Below are 17,564 nucleotides of genomic sequence, written 5' to 3'. Positions count from 1 at the left end.
CCGGGGTTTGTTTGGGTCCGGTTTTCAGCTGTTGGTTTCAATGTTGTTACAATGTTACGGGTTTCAGTGACCTGGTTTTTGGTCCATTAAAACTACCTTCAACTAATGACTCGACATGATTATGTCACCGGCGAGGTCGTTACACTATAAAGAAACACGTCATCTCAAGCGGGAGAGAAATTTTGCGGTGCTGGTTTGTGTCACCAACCCAGCAACCCAGTCGCCAAGAAAAAACGTTGACAGTGCACGTTTCCATGAACACTGTATACGTAGCATTTCAACGTAAAAAATAGCGTGTTATACCTACAGTATCCACGTGTGCCGCTGTGGAGGCGGGTTTCGGGGTTTGGGACACGATTGTTTAGGGGGGGGGGGAGACTGTTGTTGACCGGGGAGGGGGGGGGGGGGGGGGAGACACGTTTGTTGAGGGGGGGGGGGACACACGATTGTAGGGGGGGGGGGGGGGGGGAACACACCAACCCAGCAACCCAGTCGCCAAGAAAAAACGTTGACGGTGCACGTTTCCATGAACACTGGATACGTAGCATTTCAACGTAAAAAATAGCGTGTTATACCTACAGTATCCACGTGTGCCGCTGTGGAGGCGGGTTTCGGGGTTTGGGACACGATTGTTTGGGGGGGGGGGGGGGGGGGGAGACTGTTGTTGACCGGGGAGGGGGGGGGGGGGGGGGGGAGACACGTTTGTTGAGGGGGACGACGACACACGATTGTAGGGGGGGGGACACACGTTAGTTGAAGGGGGGGGGGGGGGGGGACACGTTTGTTGAGGGGGGGAGACACGTTTGTATCCTAACAACAAAACAAGTTAACAAAAGCCCCATTTGTCAACTGAGAACCCCAATTCCCAGAATCCCCCGCGTCTCCGGAACACGGCGTAGCTTATATTAATCTTTATTATCTGAATGGGAAATGCAATATTTTAGGACAGATACACCATTAAACGCGTTTCTAATGACATTTCTAGCGAGAAATGTACATTTTCCTTACATAATCTTCAGTCAGTGAATGTGTATGATCTTTATTAATCTTTATTATCTGAATGGGAAATGCAATATTTTAGGACAGATACACCATTAAACGCGTTTCTAATGACTTTTCTAGCGAGAAATGTACATTTTCCTTACATAATCTTCAGTCAGTGAATGTGTATGATCTTTATTAATCTTTATTATCTGAATGGGAAATGCAATATTTTAGGACCGATTCACCGTTAAACGTGTTTCTAATAACATTTCTAGCGAGAAATATACTTTTTACTTGCATAATCTTTAGTCAGTGATTGTGTCTGATCTTTAGTTTTATAGTTATTAGGATTTGATCGGCTCGCTCGCATGTTTCAACGACGTCAGGTTGCTTTCGCTAAACTAGCAGCTCACGTGCTTCCTGCGTTTGTGTTATTAAACTGTTACTTTATGTAACTTTTAATGATATCATCTTGTTAGAAACACGTATATCTGAGAGCCAACCCAGTCGCCAAAAGCATACGTTGACAGTGTACTTTTCGTGAACACTGGATTACGTCGCATTTCAACATAAAATAGCGTGTTATACACACACACACACGCACGCACACGCACAGACACACACACACACACACACACACACGCACACACACGCACGCACGCACACACACGCACACGGTCGTGCGCAGGAGCACGCAATCGCGTGACACCGGGTTGAAAGAAAGACGTCAACTCTGGAGTGACCGAAAATTTGCGGTGCTGGTTTGTGTGACGTAAGTTCAACTATGATTGACTGCTATTTAAAAACGGTTGAATGCTTGAAATACTAAGATTATGGAGTTGATAGTGCAAATAATTATATTGCCGTTGTCAAAGAATATTAACAGGTATTAACAGCTAATAACAGATAACAAAAGCGTTGCTTCATAGGCTAATGTAGGCCTACGTCGCCACCTGTCCCTCGGGTAGGCTAGCTAGTTCGTTAGTAATTGAAATTGAACAATGAGAAAGGCTTAGATAAGTACCATACACAGCATCATGTTAGAAGGTAATTTACACAATGTAGTCGGCTGTTTGTAAAAAATAGTTTGTTTTTAGTGATTTACTTTTTTCTCCCTGCAGCTTCAAATAAGCATCATACATCTTAACTATCTCTCTGCCAATGCTAATATTTTATATCTATAATCTTTCTTATCTATCTACTATCTGTGTATCTAATCTGTTTTGTTTATCTGTCTATTCGGTTTGTCTGTGTCTTTGTAAATTAGGTAATCTTTCAATATGCCAGGCAGCACATGTAAAACATGCCCCTCCTGCAAAACCATTCTGCCTTGCGCTAAAAAGGTTTGCAGCCACTGCAAAATGGTCCAGCCTGTAAAGGAACGCCTCAAAATTGCCTTGAGAAAATTTGAGGCTAAGCGGGAAGAGTGGGCGTCTTCCCGCAAGAAGAACCACAACATGGCTGTTGTCAAGCAGGAAATGTTCCTCCTGGTATGTAAACAATTCAGATTAATTATGTTCTACCTTTAACTGTCTGAATCACTATTGCTTTGAATAGTAGGTCTTTTTTGATTACTACAGGCAAAACATTAACATGCTGTGATTTCCTTACAGCTCGAAAAGCTTCAAGCAGCAGGATATAAACCTGTCCTGCTGCTTGGAAAAGCCACTAAAAAGAGCCATGTGGTCAAGGTGTTCACACCTCGTTGCACCTTGGCCACATTTGCGGAGGAGTCCCTCAAAAAAATGGGCTCCATCCATGAGTACATTTGTCAAGGTATGATTCTTTATTTTTATAAATTCCACACACCCTCTGCTTTGTTTACCAAAATACTAACTGCATCTTGTTATTTGTCCACCACATTCATTTTTATCATGGAACTATTGCTACAATTTTTTTGGTTGCCATTTGCAATTTAATAACCCTTTGCAACACTTTTCAAACTTGCACAGGATGGACCCCTTTTGCAAGTGGGACTGCAGAGGGGCCAGAAGAGGGCAGGGGGACCACTCAGGTGAAGACATACAGGAATATCTATGACAATTAAAGAGGCTAATCCTATATATTGTTATATACTGCATATATACTCCAATATATTATGCTACAAATTACAATATACTAAGTCAGCTGTATAAGTGCTAACCTCTTTTCATGTTTGTTTATGGTTATTTATGTGTATAGATGTGTATAGATCTGTATGGTCTTAATTTCATATTTTTTAAAACTGAATTTACACTTGCACTGTTGAAGTTCCACTGTTGGACTTTGAGTGAGTGTTATCTTATGTCATCTTAGATGGACATGGACATGGGAGAGGTGGAGGACAGGGCCGTGCAGGTGGAGGAGGGGGAGGAGGTAGCCCTGCAGGTGGAGGAGGGGGCCCTGCAGGTGGAGGAGGGGGCCCTGCAGGTGGAGGAGGGGGCCCTGCAGGTAGAGGAGGTGGCCCACCCGGACACGGAAGGACCAGGTATGGATTTTTCAATTAAAGCATGCATGAGAAGGTACTAAGTGTCATACAAATAAACATCATTGCCTGAATGATTAATATTTTATTTTCCATTCCAACAGCGGTCTCTACTGTGCAGAGGAAGCGGAGGAGAAAAGGTATGTTCAGAATGTCTGTACAGATCGAATTGCTAATTGACTACTATTCTTTTCACCATAGCATTACATTTATTGTAGTTATTTTGGAAAAAGGACTGTAATAAGAATGTTGATTATGACCATTTGAGTCTTTGTTTGAATACCTCAACATTTCTTTCCTACAGAGCATCACAGCCAGAAGGGGCTTGAAAAAAGGAACAAGACTTTACCGAAGAGTAAGATGAAATAGTTTGTAACGATCAGAGCACTGACAAACCCTTTACACAATTTATAATTATGGAATTGTAAATTATTCTCCTGTGTATTCATAGCAGCGATTACAGCATTAATACAGTATTAATAATTACTGTTATTGATTTTATATTTGCGGTATTTTATATTTGCCAGTGGATAAGCATAGATGGTTTTGTTGTGAAAAACATGTTTTTTATATTTTCAGATTGCCCCTACCATATTGGTCGTGACTCCTTCGAAATAAGGAGTTACGGGAAGGAGAGGATGAGAAAGGTTTGACAGACCCATAAAGACCCAGCAAAAACACATGCGTGATTAACTGTAGGAATGACATTCTCGCTGATTGATCATGAGCATGCATATTAAGTGCATACTGTAAATGTAATTTACTCATGTATACAAGTAATTTGCATAAATATTTTGGAATAGTACCGTCAATGCATTTTGTCTATCAAACTCATAGGCTAACACTGAATTTATTATCTTACTAATGAATTTATGGTTCCTTTCCTTGATAGGGCATTAAAGAAGTCCTTGTTGATTGGCAGCCTTGCCCAGTTTGGTATGTATTTAATTTGGTTTCTTTCTGTTTCACTGGGTTTTTTTAAACCACTTCATTGCTTTTCCGAGTATTCTATATTATACCATATTATTTTGCACCATCTTGGTGCAAAATAGCTGCTGCTATTTTAACGTTTAACAGTAGTTCTTCCACCAAACACACTTGCCAACCAGATTTCCTATCAAGTGGTTTCATCATTCCCTTTCTTATGTGTCATACACTATTACATTATTAGATCTTGAATTATTAGAAAATGACTTGAAAGTGTGGTATTGCTCAAGAACGAAAATGTGCAAAGATTGGGCTTGATTTGTAATTGCCTTTATAGATGAGAATCAATATAAAGTAGGTATATACTGTGTGTTATGTAAGTGGAGTTCGACCAATCATCACAAAACGGTTCATTGATATATTATTTGTTCTCTTTTCAGTGGGAAGGAGTGGGTCAGGTCCTGGCAGCCAAAAGATTTGAATTAGTCCCCCTGCCCTCTTCAAATAAAAACATATTTTCAGTCTTTCTAGAATGTGGTGCTACTCCTGATACATGATTGCCCTGCCATTCAAATGTGGTCACTAAGAGCTTAATGACACACACACACATATATATATATATATATATATATATGTATGGACACAACAGTTAATATAAATATGAATTCCAGTCTGTAGGCAGTACATGGTGGGTAAAGTTAAAGTAACTCAAAAGTTGTGGGCTGAAGGGTCTCTAGCTAATAGAGTAGTAGCAGCAATTAATTGAGTATTTAATCCATTCAATGTATTTAAGATATGCATCCAGGTATAATTGCAAATGGCTATATTGTATAGAAAATATTGATTTTAAACATACAAGTGCAAGCAGGGCCTACTGAATGTCAATTTAGTCACAACAGATTATTAAAATATTGTGCTGATAGATCTTTATTCAACACCAAAACACCAGATTCTCTTGGATGATTAAGTTAGCTGCTACGTCAAACCAACCATGGTGTGGTGGTGGTTTCATATATGTGAAAGGGCATTCAAATATAGCCTACTACAATAATAATAATAATACATTTTATTTGTAAATCACTTTTCATAAAAATAATCTCAAAGTGCTACAACAAAACACGAAGGGCAATAACACAATAAAATAAATAATAATCTAAGGACCATAGGTGTTATAGGGTGTACCATGAGAAGGCTGTTACAGTAATCAAGCCTGGAGGGGATTAAGGCGTGGACGAGTTTCTCTGCGTCAGAGAAGGTGAGGATTGGGCAGAGTTTTGATCAATGATCAATTAGGAGGCCGAAGCCCTAAAGGACAACCCTGTCCCTGTCTGTTCGGCATTCTCAATTACGTTTGTCTGAAAACGTATTTTGTCTCGACAGAAAAACATGGTGGCTAAGCCTATGATGGTTGCTATGGACGCTGAAACTAGCAGCCCGAATGCCGTTTAAAGCATGGAAATAAAACCATTGTCTTTGCTGATTATGTTATTTTATGGAACCGTGTAATGATGTTATTTTTCCACACATAAACACAGAACAGTCTGTTCAACCCGGTATCACGCCAAGGCGTGAAATAGATACATTGGTCCACCTCGCAAGGAGTGTTCAGTGTCACGCTATGCCTGACCAAAGCGTGAAGAGATACACGTTTCTTCCGCCCATCTAAATGAATGGAGGAATAGCACCAATAGGGGTCGATACGTTCTCCCAGCATTTGGGGGAAATGGTTACGTATATATATATATATATATATTAGATTAGATTAGAAAACTTTATTTATCCCAAAATGGGCAATTTCGTTCACAGTTTCCAGTCTCACATAATAGATTACTTAATAAATACAATAAATAGCAATAGGAGGTAGACAAAAACATATATCAAAGGCAGTCCAACACACACATTTAACTCACAATTCATTTCAGCCCGTCAGTAACAACCACCCTGCCCCCGGAAACACCCAGCAACACTGGTGTGCTCTCCACCTACTCCTTACTTTTGTCATCATTTAGTAACCTGATGGTTGCAGGGATAAAAGAGTGGGAGTACCTCATTGTTCTTGTCCTGATTGAACAGTAGCGCCGCCCTGAAGGCATTAGGCATATATATATATATATATATATATATCCAATATTTTAGGACAGATTGACCATTAAACGTGTTTCTAATAACATTTCTAGCGAGAAATATACTTTTTACTTGCATAATCTTCAGTCAGTGAATGTGTCTGATCTTTTGTTCGATAGTTAGTTTTATGGTCTCCCTAGCATGTTTCAAAGACGTCAGGTTGCTAGGGACGCGACGATCTAGTTGTGGGCCAGCAGAGGGTAACATTTATACCGAATTTGGCCTGTAACCAAATGTATGATATGCTATACGTATAGCCTAGTTTATATGTTATAAATATTTGTTATATGGTCTGGTTATACCTGAACTTGGTTAAAGATGTTCAATGGTCAGATACAGATCATGTTATAACGATAATTGAATAAAAGTTATGGTCTACTTATAGATAGAATATTACACGACGTAATAATTGTATACATATAATAGCCTATATTTTAATATTAAATTAATTAATTACAATAACGGCTTTAAACATGTGACATGCCTACGTTTTTTGGGCCTTTTCTTTTCAATGGGCCTGCGTCAACGTCACGTGACTCTCGGCAAACCATGTTGGTTAAAGACGGCAATGGAGCTTGGTTAGGAAATAGAAAGATATACCATGAAAATATCTTCCCGTAACGGGGCAAACAAGGTGTCATTTGTCATCTACGTTTCGAGGCGATTGCAACGGTGCCATGCATGACCATATTTGACTATGTTTCAGGGTAGTAATTAGCTGTCGATTTTGGAGGCCTTTATAGATAATAACCAGCTATAGATTTGCTACCCGATGGAGTTTTCTGACAAATTACATGTTATTTAGCATCTACATTAGCAGCTGAGTCCAATGAGATCAAGCTCGACCTTGTGCCACACAGAGATCATGCCCTAGACCATAGGTGTACCATGTAAAATACAGGGGCCATGTAGTGTAGGGGGCCGTGTAGGGCCGTGGAGTGTCATGCTTTGTGTCATTGGACTCAGCTCAATGTGTAGATGCTAAATAACATGTCATTTGTCACAAACTTTTATCGGGAAGCAAATCAATAGCTGGTCATTATTGATTAAGGCCTCCAATTTCGACAGCTAATTACTACCATTAAACATGTTTGAATGTGTTCATGTGTGGCACCGTTGCAATCGCCTGGAAGCGTAGATATTGAAGGACATCTTGTTTGCCCTCTTACGCACCGGCCCTACAAGAAATTACTCAGCAAGTGCTCCATCTTGTTGCACCTCACCCAGCGGCTCGCTTACAAGATTTTGGTCTGAAGTTCTACCCAAACCTACACCCTAGCCATCCAACATGCATATCTGAGAATCAGGCCTCTCTTTAATAATGACAAAAAGTTATGAGAGAAACACACATTAACTTTTTGTTATCTCATAAGCGGCGTGGTGCCGGCTCCTTTTGACCTTTTGACCCCCGACTTCAAAAACGTGGCCACAGGCCAGCTGTGTCTACACACCTTTAGCCACAAATGTACACCTCCATCCCACAAAAAATGGGGACTAGAAACTAACCTCTGTCTTATGTACATTTACTGTACTGTTGGAGGTCACGCCCCTTTGCCGACCTTTTCGAGATAGCTAGGGATGCTAAAATGTTTACACACATTTCCCGGGGCCCCGTGTACGACATATCCGAGATTTGGAGTTCTAGCCCTTAGAGAAAAAAAGTTTTCCCAAATGGAGTGTCATTTGGACAAAGCCCCTCAGAAGTGTAGCCTGCAAGACCTAATGGTTCAGAATGTGGTGGAAAAACAGTTTTTGAGATAGGAAGGTCCTACCGCCCTGAAATTTTAATACCTTGTTCTAGGGCCTAACTGGGACCTCCGCACCGAAACTTGGCCCGGTCGGACCCCGAGGGCAGGAAGGGGGGGCCCTTCCTGTCCGAGACTTGGCCCGGTCAGACCCCGAGGGCAGGCCCCCCCTTCCTGCCCTCGGGGTCCGACCGGGCCAAGTTTCGGTGCGGAGGTCCCAGTTAGGCCCTAGAATAAGGTATTAAAATTTCAGGGCGGTAGGACCTTCCTATCTCAAAAACTTTTTCCACCACATTCTGAACCATTAGGTCTTGCAGGCTACACTTCTGAGGGGCTTTGTCCAAATGACACTCCATTTGGGAAAACTTTTTTTCTCTAAGGGCTAGAACTCCAAATCTCGGATATGTCGTACACGGGGCCCCGGGAAATGTGTGTAAACATTTTAGCATCTCTAGCTATCTCGAAAAGGTGGAAAAAGGGGCGTGACCTCCAACAGTAGAGTAAATGTATATGACAGAGGTTATGTTTCTAGTCCCCATTTACTGTGGGATGTAGGTGTACATTTGTGGCTTAAGGTGGGTAGACACAGCTGGCCTGTGGACACGTTTTTGAAGTCTGGGGTCAAAAGGTCAAAAGGAGCCGGCACCACACCGCTTATGAGATAACAAAAAGTTAATGTGCATTTCTCTCATAACTTGTCCTTAAAGTGACTGTCAACGTATGCTTTTGGCGACTGGGTTGCCATACCACAAAGGTTCAAAATAGTTTTTCATCAACCCCCAAACCTTGACATTCTTTCTCATTATAACAAGATATTTCTCGAATCTCATCCACTTCTGAAATTGTATATATGAATGAAATTCATAGTATCCGCGTTTACATGGCACATCTGATCCGCATAGATTTCTATGCGTCATAGATCTCTTCCTAAAATGTGATCCGAATGTACTGTATACATGGCAGTAACAAAAGTGTCCGTTAAGTCTCGTGCATAGAAATCTATGCGGAACAGATGTGTCCATGTCAATAAGGCTAGTGAGGTTATAGCACTATTTATTCTCACCCACCCCATCTTGAATTGAAGAGATAGATTTTTTTATTTTTTTATTTTAAACATAGCAATAACAATGATCATTTGTGTACATCAAGCGAGGCACGAAACCACACCATCAACTAAGTTGCTTGTTCTCTTGCATCTTCCTCATCCTCGCTGGTGTCTGGACTGACCAGGCCCATCGGATCACATTCCTCTTCCTCACAAACATCAAGGAGGACAGAGGCCAATGGACCTAGAGCAGTCTTATACCGCTGCAGGACCATTTGATGTCGTTCTTCCACTTCCGCAAGTCTTCTTGCCAAGAGACAGTGAAGTCCATTTTCATCTTCTACAAGTAGAGGACAGAAAACCCAACGACGTTAATATATATTGAAACATCCCCCACTAATTGAATACATTAAATGGGATCCCCAAAACTTGTCTTTAACTTACCGTATCTTGCAAGCTCCGTCTTGAGGGCCACTCCCAGGTTCTGCAACCACGTACAGTGCTGGGCCATCTCCAACACCAGGATAGGGAGCTCCTCTTCCAGCCGTGTTTTCAGCATTTCCTGGTCGTGCAGTCGTTTCTTGACCCCGATTGTTACTAATGATCCAAAATATTAAGATCAATACATGAGTATCTGGCATAACATTTAGCAATGCAACCATAATGGAAACAGAATTTAGAAATGATGTTTCTTTCCCAAAATCGTTTTATATATTACAAAACCACCATTATATTTAATATATCATTTCAGGATAGTTCACTATTCCGATATACTGCATGACATTTTAAAAGCATTGAAAAATGCATACCACTGCCATAGTCCTCCCATGGCCATATTGCGCCAGTGCTCTGTCCAGCCAAAGAGTGGTCAACCAAAGCCACATCAATCCTTTTGGAGAGGTCTGCAACAAGACTGTTGTATTTATCAATCTCCTGGAGAAGGCGCTTTTTGTCTTCCGTCAACTTTCTTCGGAGACGATGGCGAAGCTTGTTGCTGTCTAGATTGTTTAGGAGAAACGTAATATGCAGACACAAAAACCTTGCATAGGTTATATTAAAAACAATATAGATACATTGTTAGGTATACCGGATAACTCAAGAAAAAGCCTACATACCATTCTGACGGTAGAGGGTTTATTTCTGTTGCTTTAGACCCAGATGGAGACCCTCAATGGACTGCTGGAGAACGTGCAGACCCGTTACTGGGGTCTCTGTAGATATCCGTTAGGGTGAAATTAAGCTCAGTGTACTGTATTCTATACAATGCAACCGAGTTTTCTAGATTTTTGCAGCACTAATGCTTCACTGATTGTGTATTATTTTGATTACCGTTTGAACACAAATGTCTGTAAGGAAACTGCAAAAAGGCATGTATATTGTTCTGTCCTCACCGCTCTCTGCCCATTCCTTGACTTCAGCAATCCACTGTACAGCCATTGCATTTGAGCACTGCAGGTCCTTCTGCAGTTGTGACAGCCTCTCTGCCTCTTCTTCTGCCCTTTTAGATGTCTAAAATATTTACAATAATTACAATAGGAACTCAGTCTGCCTAACAACTGGCACAAAAACATACATGAATATGAAACATACCTTCACATATCTTGTGGAGAGGGCCTTGTGTAGCGTCTCTGCTTTGTGATGGTTCCAACCCATTGCATGCACAGTGAGCATGTCCACACGTGCTGGTATAAGGAGAATTACATTATGTTCTGCAATCTATGAGCAATATTAGATGATAGCATAAACTCAGACCAAAGTGACTTACCTGCTTTTGACATGTACTTTGTTGTCAGGGCACAACGGGAGAGGTAGCTGTTTATTTGCTCCACCTCCTCACCGGCAGTTGTGCCTGCTCCCTTCTGATTCCGACCACTCCATTTTATCTGTTGCAAGGATGGGTGGATTTGGGGTTCATTAGAGCCAATGAAGCAGTTGGAAAACGTGGACAAATATTATGGAAAAGGAATTCAGCTTAAAGCTGTCCATTCCTATAGTAACACATGGCGTATTCATTTGAAAATAACAGATAACAGACATACCTCACACTTGGTAGCATGAGCTCTTGCATGCATGATGCTCAGGAAGGGCTTCATTTCTGTGAGGCTCTTGAGAGCTGGAATGACCGAAGCAACTTTTTGTAGGTATGGCCAGTATTTGCATGCCACATCCATAGCAAAAAACTGTGCCTTGCTTGGGAGAAGCTCCCTTTGGAGATACATAGGATACGCAAATATCTCTCCTCGGTACATGTTAAGGGCTTTTAAAAAGGAAGCCATGCCGACACACCGCAACCTCAACGACTTCCTCATCCAGTTTAGAGGCCCGCCTAGAGGTCTCCCTTGCTGCTGCCCATTGAGAGTCTCCACATGTGCCTCTCCCCTTTATCTGTGAATATAGTGCATACACATATTGTTAATGTAATTCACGACAAAAGAGTAGGGAGTATGGAATACTTCTAGAAGTCCAGGAAATGCAATGATTCCTTTAGTAACAGAACTATTTGAGTGTTTAAACTTAGCTTAAACTTACATTCTTCATCGCCATCTGTATTGTGTTGACAAAATCAGACACCTCACTGTCTTTGGCTAGAAATAGCCCATCAAAAAAGGGAGTGTCATTAGATCTAGGGGAAAAATATATAACATCCATTACCTACTCTTGTTGTCACTTACAGTCACGACTCAATTACCAAAGAGAACTTAAAGTGCACCTTCCAGTATGGCCAAAGCGATAAAGCTTCCTGTTGCCATCTGCTGACACTGCTACCATTTCAGGTGTGCAGGCAGGGCAGGTGAAAGGGGTATCACAGCAGAGCTGGTCTTTCTCAAAGGAGGCGTATGCAAACTCAAGAAAGCTCCTCTGCAGGGCATCCCCGTTGATCTGTCCAGACTAGAAAGTATATCAGAATATGGAAAACATTTTTGAGATAGTCAAAAAAAAAAAAAAAAAATTGCTGACAATATTGGTGAGCATAATAAATAGTATTGCTGATGTCACTTACTCTTCCTGCACACAGTGTGCGATGTTCCAGCATTTTTGCAAGGGCTTGCCTGGAGAATCCAGGTGAGATCAACTTCAGCTCCTGAAAGGTGTTGAGGAGGTCCACCGTGTAGATTGTGGAAGCATTTGCAGAAGCTGGCCAATATCCACTCCTGACTAGGTCTCTCACATCAGGGGCCCACTGCTGCAGGCATGTTTGGCACACATAACGTGGCAAATGCAAATCATAACGCCCTAACGAAAAAAACAACATTAGTCATAATCATTGACACATATTGTATATTAGACTAACAGAAGTCTAAATAGAGAACTGGTTTCTACCATTGATGGTAATCAAGATGACTGGTTTCCCAGCTTCCACTGTGAAGCTAGGGACCTGGCAGGTGCAGTGCTGTGCTGGCATTGTGGGTAAAATGCGATCTGTCGAAAAGAAAAGTGAACATTCTGTATATGGCAGCAGACTGAATAAACAAGATAAGGATCAGGAAGTCTAGACAGGTAGATTTGTCAGACCTTACCTTGCTCATGTGTGGCATATATTCCAGTCTCTCCTCTTGAGATACATGTGGATGGGGGAATGGCTTTAAAGAAGCCATCCACCACGCTGTCCCTGTTGTGGAGTGGCCGTTTGCTGTGGTTATGCATGTCGCAGGCCCCACAAAACCACTGCTCCGGAAGGCACTCTCTGCACCTAAGCAGACAAAACACTCAAGTCAAGTCACTCAATTTATATGATATACTTTTTTTAGTGTACATAGATACATTCTATTATTTGATTGATGAACATCCAACCTTATAACAGCCGGCTTTTGGCAGAAGCAACACAATGGCTTGCCAACAGCCTCAGATTCCAAAAGGCATCTGAGGTGGTAGGGCCGTGCTTCCTCCCAACGGTCAGAGGCTTTCTGCTGCCTAACAGACCACGATGATGCTGCGCTTCTCTCAGGCTCAGCAGGACAGGGGCTTGAATCCAGTAGGGCAGAAAGCCTCTCCATGTTTTGTTCTGCAAATAAAATATAACCAAATGATCTACATTCTATATACAGTATTTGGATTTCAGAATTAAACACTGTATATTTACCAAACATCTCTTGAGGATTTTGCTGTGCTCTGGGTAAGGGCAAGGAATCCTCTGAAGGAAGTGCCAACACCTCAGTGTCCATGCCTGTTAAACAGTACATGACAGATTAATATATCTCTACGGCAGACACTCAAGTGCTTGCACTGCTGCAAGAAACTCATTTGACAGTAAGTACGTCAATCAAACGGTCGTACGGCACTCCCTCTCCCCCGCTCCCATGTACTTGTACTTGGAATGGGTAGAGTCAGCGTTGAAGGAGAGGGGGTAGGACCATTTGAGTTGTGTATTTTCAAAATCTGCTGGCGTTTCGCAAATCCCATACCCAACCTTTAACGGTCCAAATGTTACAAATCGACTTTGACCCACGGGAACGAAAAATCGAATAATAGAAAATTCTGACCCATCCCTAATTGCCATGGGTAATTGTTTGTCACCAAATTAAACTAATCTGAATTTGCACATAAACAAACCTGTAGTTAGGCCACTCCATCGGTCTGCACGGCCTGTATGGCCCGCACGGCCTCCACGTCTCCCTCTGGCCTTGCCGCGTCCGCTCCGTTTAGTTGAGCTCCGTGGTGAATCCCCTCCAGATCTTGCCCGATTGACATTCTCCGCAGCCTCCTGTGTGTTTAAGTCCAACATCTTGTTAGACGGAGTTTCTGAGGTACTGAAACATTCATTTCATGTACAAGTTCAAGTTCAGTTAATGTACAAAAGGTTGTTACCATGGCTTCTGCAAGGAATTGGTCATGCATCAACCCAACGGCAAGGTGTCTTCCTTCTGTGCGGGGGTCACGGAGATCCAGGTCAAACAACTTGTCCATAGCAACACAAGAGAAAAGTTACAGCGATAGAATGAATAGAACTACTGCCGACAATCGATCTTGAGAATGCTTGTAAGATTAGCAGTCCTATCTATATGTCGCTCGAGAGCAGCGTCATAGAGCTCGTAAGTTCGCCCCTTCCGGTAGGCCCCTCATGGGACTTCTGAGATCGAAAAATATGAATGGGTTTCAATGGAGAGAAAGTAATTATTTTCTGGTCCCCGTCTTTATATGTGCTGGATTACACATATTTATACGTAGCGGAAGAGTCGGAGCCAGGCTGAGCCAAAGTCGGCGCATTTTCCACATAGCCTGCATTAATAGAGTCATTTTTTAGTTTTTATAGTTTTTTATAGCTGCTAGGCGTAAAGAGTTCACCTTTCAAAGCGGGATGTTTATTGCGGGGGAGGAGCCACGGCGGCAGTCGTGATCGTAATTTCCGGTTAGTGCACCACGGAGTACTCGATTTGGAACAGCACTCACATCTGAAAAATTAACGTAGTAGATAGTACGGATAGTATACTTCCTTTAAGTATACTCATGGAAGTACAGGTATTGGAACACGGCAGCCTTAACAGCATAGCCTATTTGTATAATAAGGGAAATAATTACTTTTCCAAAGCCAAAACTTACTTTATTTTTCAAGTTTTACAAAGAAGAAATCTAAAAATCATTGTACAAGATACTGTGTGTGTGTGTGTGTGTGTGTGTATGTGTGTGTGTGTGTGTGTGTGTGTGTGTGCGCGCGCGCGCGCGTGTCTGTGCGTGTGCGTGCGTGTGTGTGTGTGTGTGTGTATAACACGCTATTTTATGTTGAAATGCGACGTAATCCAGTGTTCACGAAAAGTACACTGTCAACGTATGCTTTTGGCGACTGGGTTGGCTCTCAGATATACGTGTTTCTAACAAGATGATATCATTAAAAGTTACATAAAGTAACAGTTTAATAACACAAACGCAGGAAGCACGTGAGCTGCTAGTTTAGCGAAAGCAACCTGACGTCGTTGAAACATGCGAGCGAGCCGATCAAATCCTAATAACTATAAAACTAAAGATCAGACACAATCACTGACTAAAGATTATGCAAATAAAAAGTATATTTCTCGCTAGAAATGTTATTAGAAACACGTTTAACGGTGAATCGGTCCTAAAATATTGCATTTCCCATTCAGATAATAAAGATTAATAAAGATCATACACATTCACTGACTGAAGATTATGTAAGGAAAATGTACATTTCTCGCTAGAAAAGTCATTAGAAACGCGTTTAATGGTGTATCTGTCCTAAAATATTGCATTTCCCATTCAGATAATAAAGATTAATAAAGATCATACACATTCACTGACTGAAGATTATGTAAGGAAAATGTACATTTCTCGCTAGAAATGTCATTAGAAACGCGTTTAATGGTGTATCTGTCCTAAAATATTGCATTTCCCATTCAGATAATAAAGATTAATATAAGCTACGCCGTGTTCCGGAGCCGCGGGGGATTCTGGGAATTGGGGTTCTCAGTTGACAAATGGGGCTTTTGTTAACTTGTTTTGTTGTTAGGATACAAACGTGTCTCCCCCCCTCAACAAACGTGTCCCCCCCCCCCCCCCTTCAACTAACGTGTGTCCCCCCCCCTACAATCGTGTGTCGTCGTCCCCCTCAACAAACGTGTCTCCCCCCCGCCCCCCCCCCCCTCCCCGGTCAACAACAGTCTCCCCCCCCCCCCCCTAAACAATCGTGTCCCAAACCCCGAAACCCGCCTCCACAGCGGCACACGTGGATACTGTAGGTATAACACGCTATTTTTTACGTTGAAATGCTACGTATCCAGTGTTCATGGAAACGTGCACTGTCAACGTTTTTTCTTGGCGACTGGGTTGCTGGGTTGGTGACACAAACCAGCACCGCAAACTTTCTCTCCCGCTTGAGATGACGTGTTTCTTTATAGTGTAACGACCTCGCCGGTGACATAATCATGTCGAGTCATTAGTTGAAGGTAGTTTTAATGGACCAAAAACCAGGTCACTGAAACCCGTAACATTGTAACAACATTGAAACCAACAGCTAGTTACCCCGGCAACACGGTCTCACTCGCGTGCAGGCCCCCACCCTCCTGTTCTTCCAAGGCCCTCCCCCAGCTGACCTAATGATTCGCCCCACACGCTGTTTGACAAGAATAACATTACAATACATGCACATAGAACAACTGGCATAACGGACAACGAAATATAATGTAACACATAACACACAAACTATTTAACTGTCCCAGGGTCGCTACAATAGATTCATGGGTCTGATTCGCCGATTTCCCATGCTGATATCCCGAAAGATTCTCGGGCATCTTCGACAATTTGGCTATAGATTGTCTCATTACACGCTAAATAATATAATTATAGCCTAATTATATATATAGGTTTTGGCATAAACATAACTAGGGTGCACTGTACTATCTGCGCACACCCTTTCTGAAGCCTCTCTCTCGCTCTCTCTCTCTCTCTCTGTACCTCCAGCTCTCTCTTTCTCTCTCTCTCGTAGCGTTTTGTGGAGAACGTTAATTGTCTTAGAACACTCCCATTCAGAATGCATTGGTTTACATTTCGTTTTGTGTAACACGCAAAAAGTCGGACTATCGTGCTCGGGAACACGCTTCAATAGATTAACGTTCGTGCGCAGGAGCACGCAATGGCGTGATACCGGGTTGAACGATAACGTGACTCATTCCCTTCATTGTCTTGTTGCCTTGAGGAGGCAAGAAATATGTTGTGATGCCAGCCCTGCCTCACCTGTGAATCTTCCCAAGTCATCACTGCGTCTTCCAACAAATGTACTCATTGTCACTTTGGATAAAAGCGTCTGCTAAATCCCCTAAATGTAAATCACTGGACTGCATGACGTCATCCCTGGTTGCTGTTTGGAGCTAGACGTTGACCCTCAAATTATAGGAATATAGACCTCCGGTCCAATAAAGACTTGATTTAAAAGCAGTGAAGAAGTACAGGGGCAGGCCCAGATGAAGAAAACATTTAATCACAGCTAAATTCCAGTTATTAAGCTAAAGTGTAATTGTCCAGTTATTCACATTTCTAAACTAGGTTCAGATCTTCTACCATACATGTTCACAGTCAGGGGGGCTACAAGACGTAGCAATCTTTGCCACACAGTGACATTAAACAGTGAGCATACATGGCACATACACATCATGCATGTGTAGCAGGCACTACATGGGGCAGAAACTAATAGAGAACCACTTATCAATACTAGTACATGGTACAGTTCAGAAAGTAATACAGAACCACTTACCAATACTATTACATTGTATATGGAGCAGAAAGTAATACAGAACCACTTATCAATACTATTGCACGGTACATGGAG

At 42.0% G+C, this 17,564-nt stretch overlaps 1 protein-coding gene and 4 long non-coding RNA genes across 5 annotated transcripts in view; 1 reads left to right on the top strand and 4 right to left on the bottom strand.

Annotated features, from left to right (window-relative positions):
* The first annotated feature begins 1,637 nt into the window (after nt 1-1,637).
* Nucleotides 1,638-3,316, top strand: LOC307088988. Its single transcript, XR_013812595.1, has 4 exons — nt 1,638-2,474; nt 2,598-2,760; nt 2,937-2,998; nt 3,280-3,316. It is a non-coding gene; the product is annotated as an uncharacterized lncRNA (long non-coding RNA).
* A 6,006-nt stretch (nt 3,317-9,322) lies between these two features.
* On the bottom strand, nt 9,323-11,567 carry LOC307089061. Its single transcript, XR_013812602.1, has 7 exons — nt 11,329-11,567; nt 11,055-11,172; nt 10,880-10,971; nt 10,681-10,798; nt 10,099-10,500; nt 9,734-9,886; nt 9,323-9,629 (listed from the first exon to the last, which is right to left on the bottom strand). It is a non-coding gene; the product is annotated as an uncharacterized lncRNA (long non-coding RNA).
* A 268-nt stretch (nt 11,568-11,835) lies between these two features.
* On the bottom strand, nt 11,836-12,982 carry LOC307088425. The gene is made up of 5 exons (XR_013812561.1): nt 12,808-12,982; nt 12,611-12,709; nt 12,291-12,523; nt 12,000-12,178; nt 11,836-11,912 (listed from the first exon to the last, which is right to left on the bottom strand). It is a non-coding gene; the product is annotated as an uncharacterized lncRNA (long non-coding RNA).
* A 180-nt stretch (nt 12,983-13,162) lies between these two features.
* LOC307088707 lies at nt 13,163-13,919 on the bottom strand. The gene is made up of 3 exons (XR_013812577.1): nt 13,841-13,919; nt 13,371-13,454; nt 13,163-13,292 (listed from the first exon to the last, which is right to left on the bottom strand). It is a non-coding gene; the product is annotated as an uncharacterized lncRNA (long non-coding RNA).
* Nucleotides 13,920-17,195: 3,276 nt separating this feature from the next.
* Nucleotides 17,196-17,564, bottom strand: part of LOC307089101 (piezo-type mechanosensitive ion channel component 2-like) — a 35,969-nt gene continuing 35,600 nt past the window's right edge. Inside the window, exon 51 of the mRNA XM_079755218.1 lies at nt 17,196-17,564. This exon is cut by the window's right edge and continues 891 nt beyond it. The gene's annotated coding sequence lies outside the window, so the exon portion shown is untranslated.

Source organism: Pollachius pollachius, assembly GCF_949987615.1.
Source record: "Pollachius pollachius genome assembly, chromosome: 17".
Lineage (NCBI taxonomy): Eukaryota > Metazoa > Chordata > Actinopteri > Gadiformes > Gadidae > Pollachius > Pollachius pollachius.
Note: the sequence above shows the minus strand (reverse complement) of the source record. Positions and strands in the feature narration are given on the sequence as shown.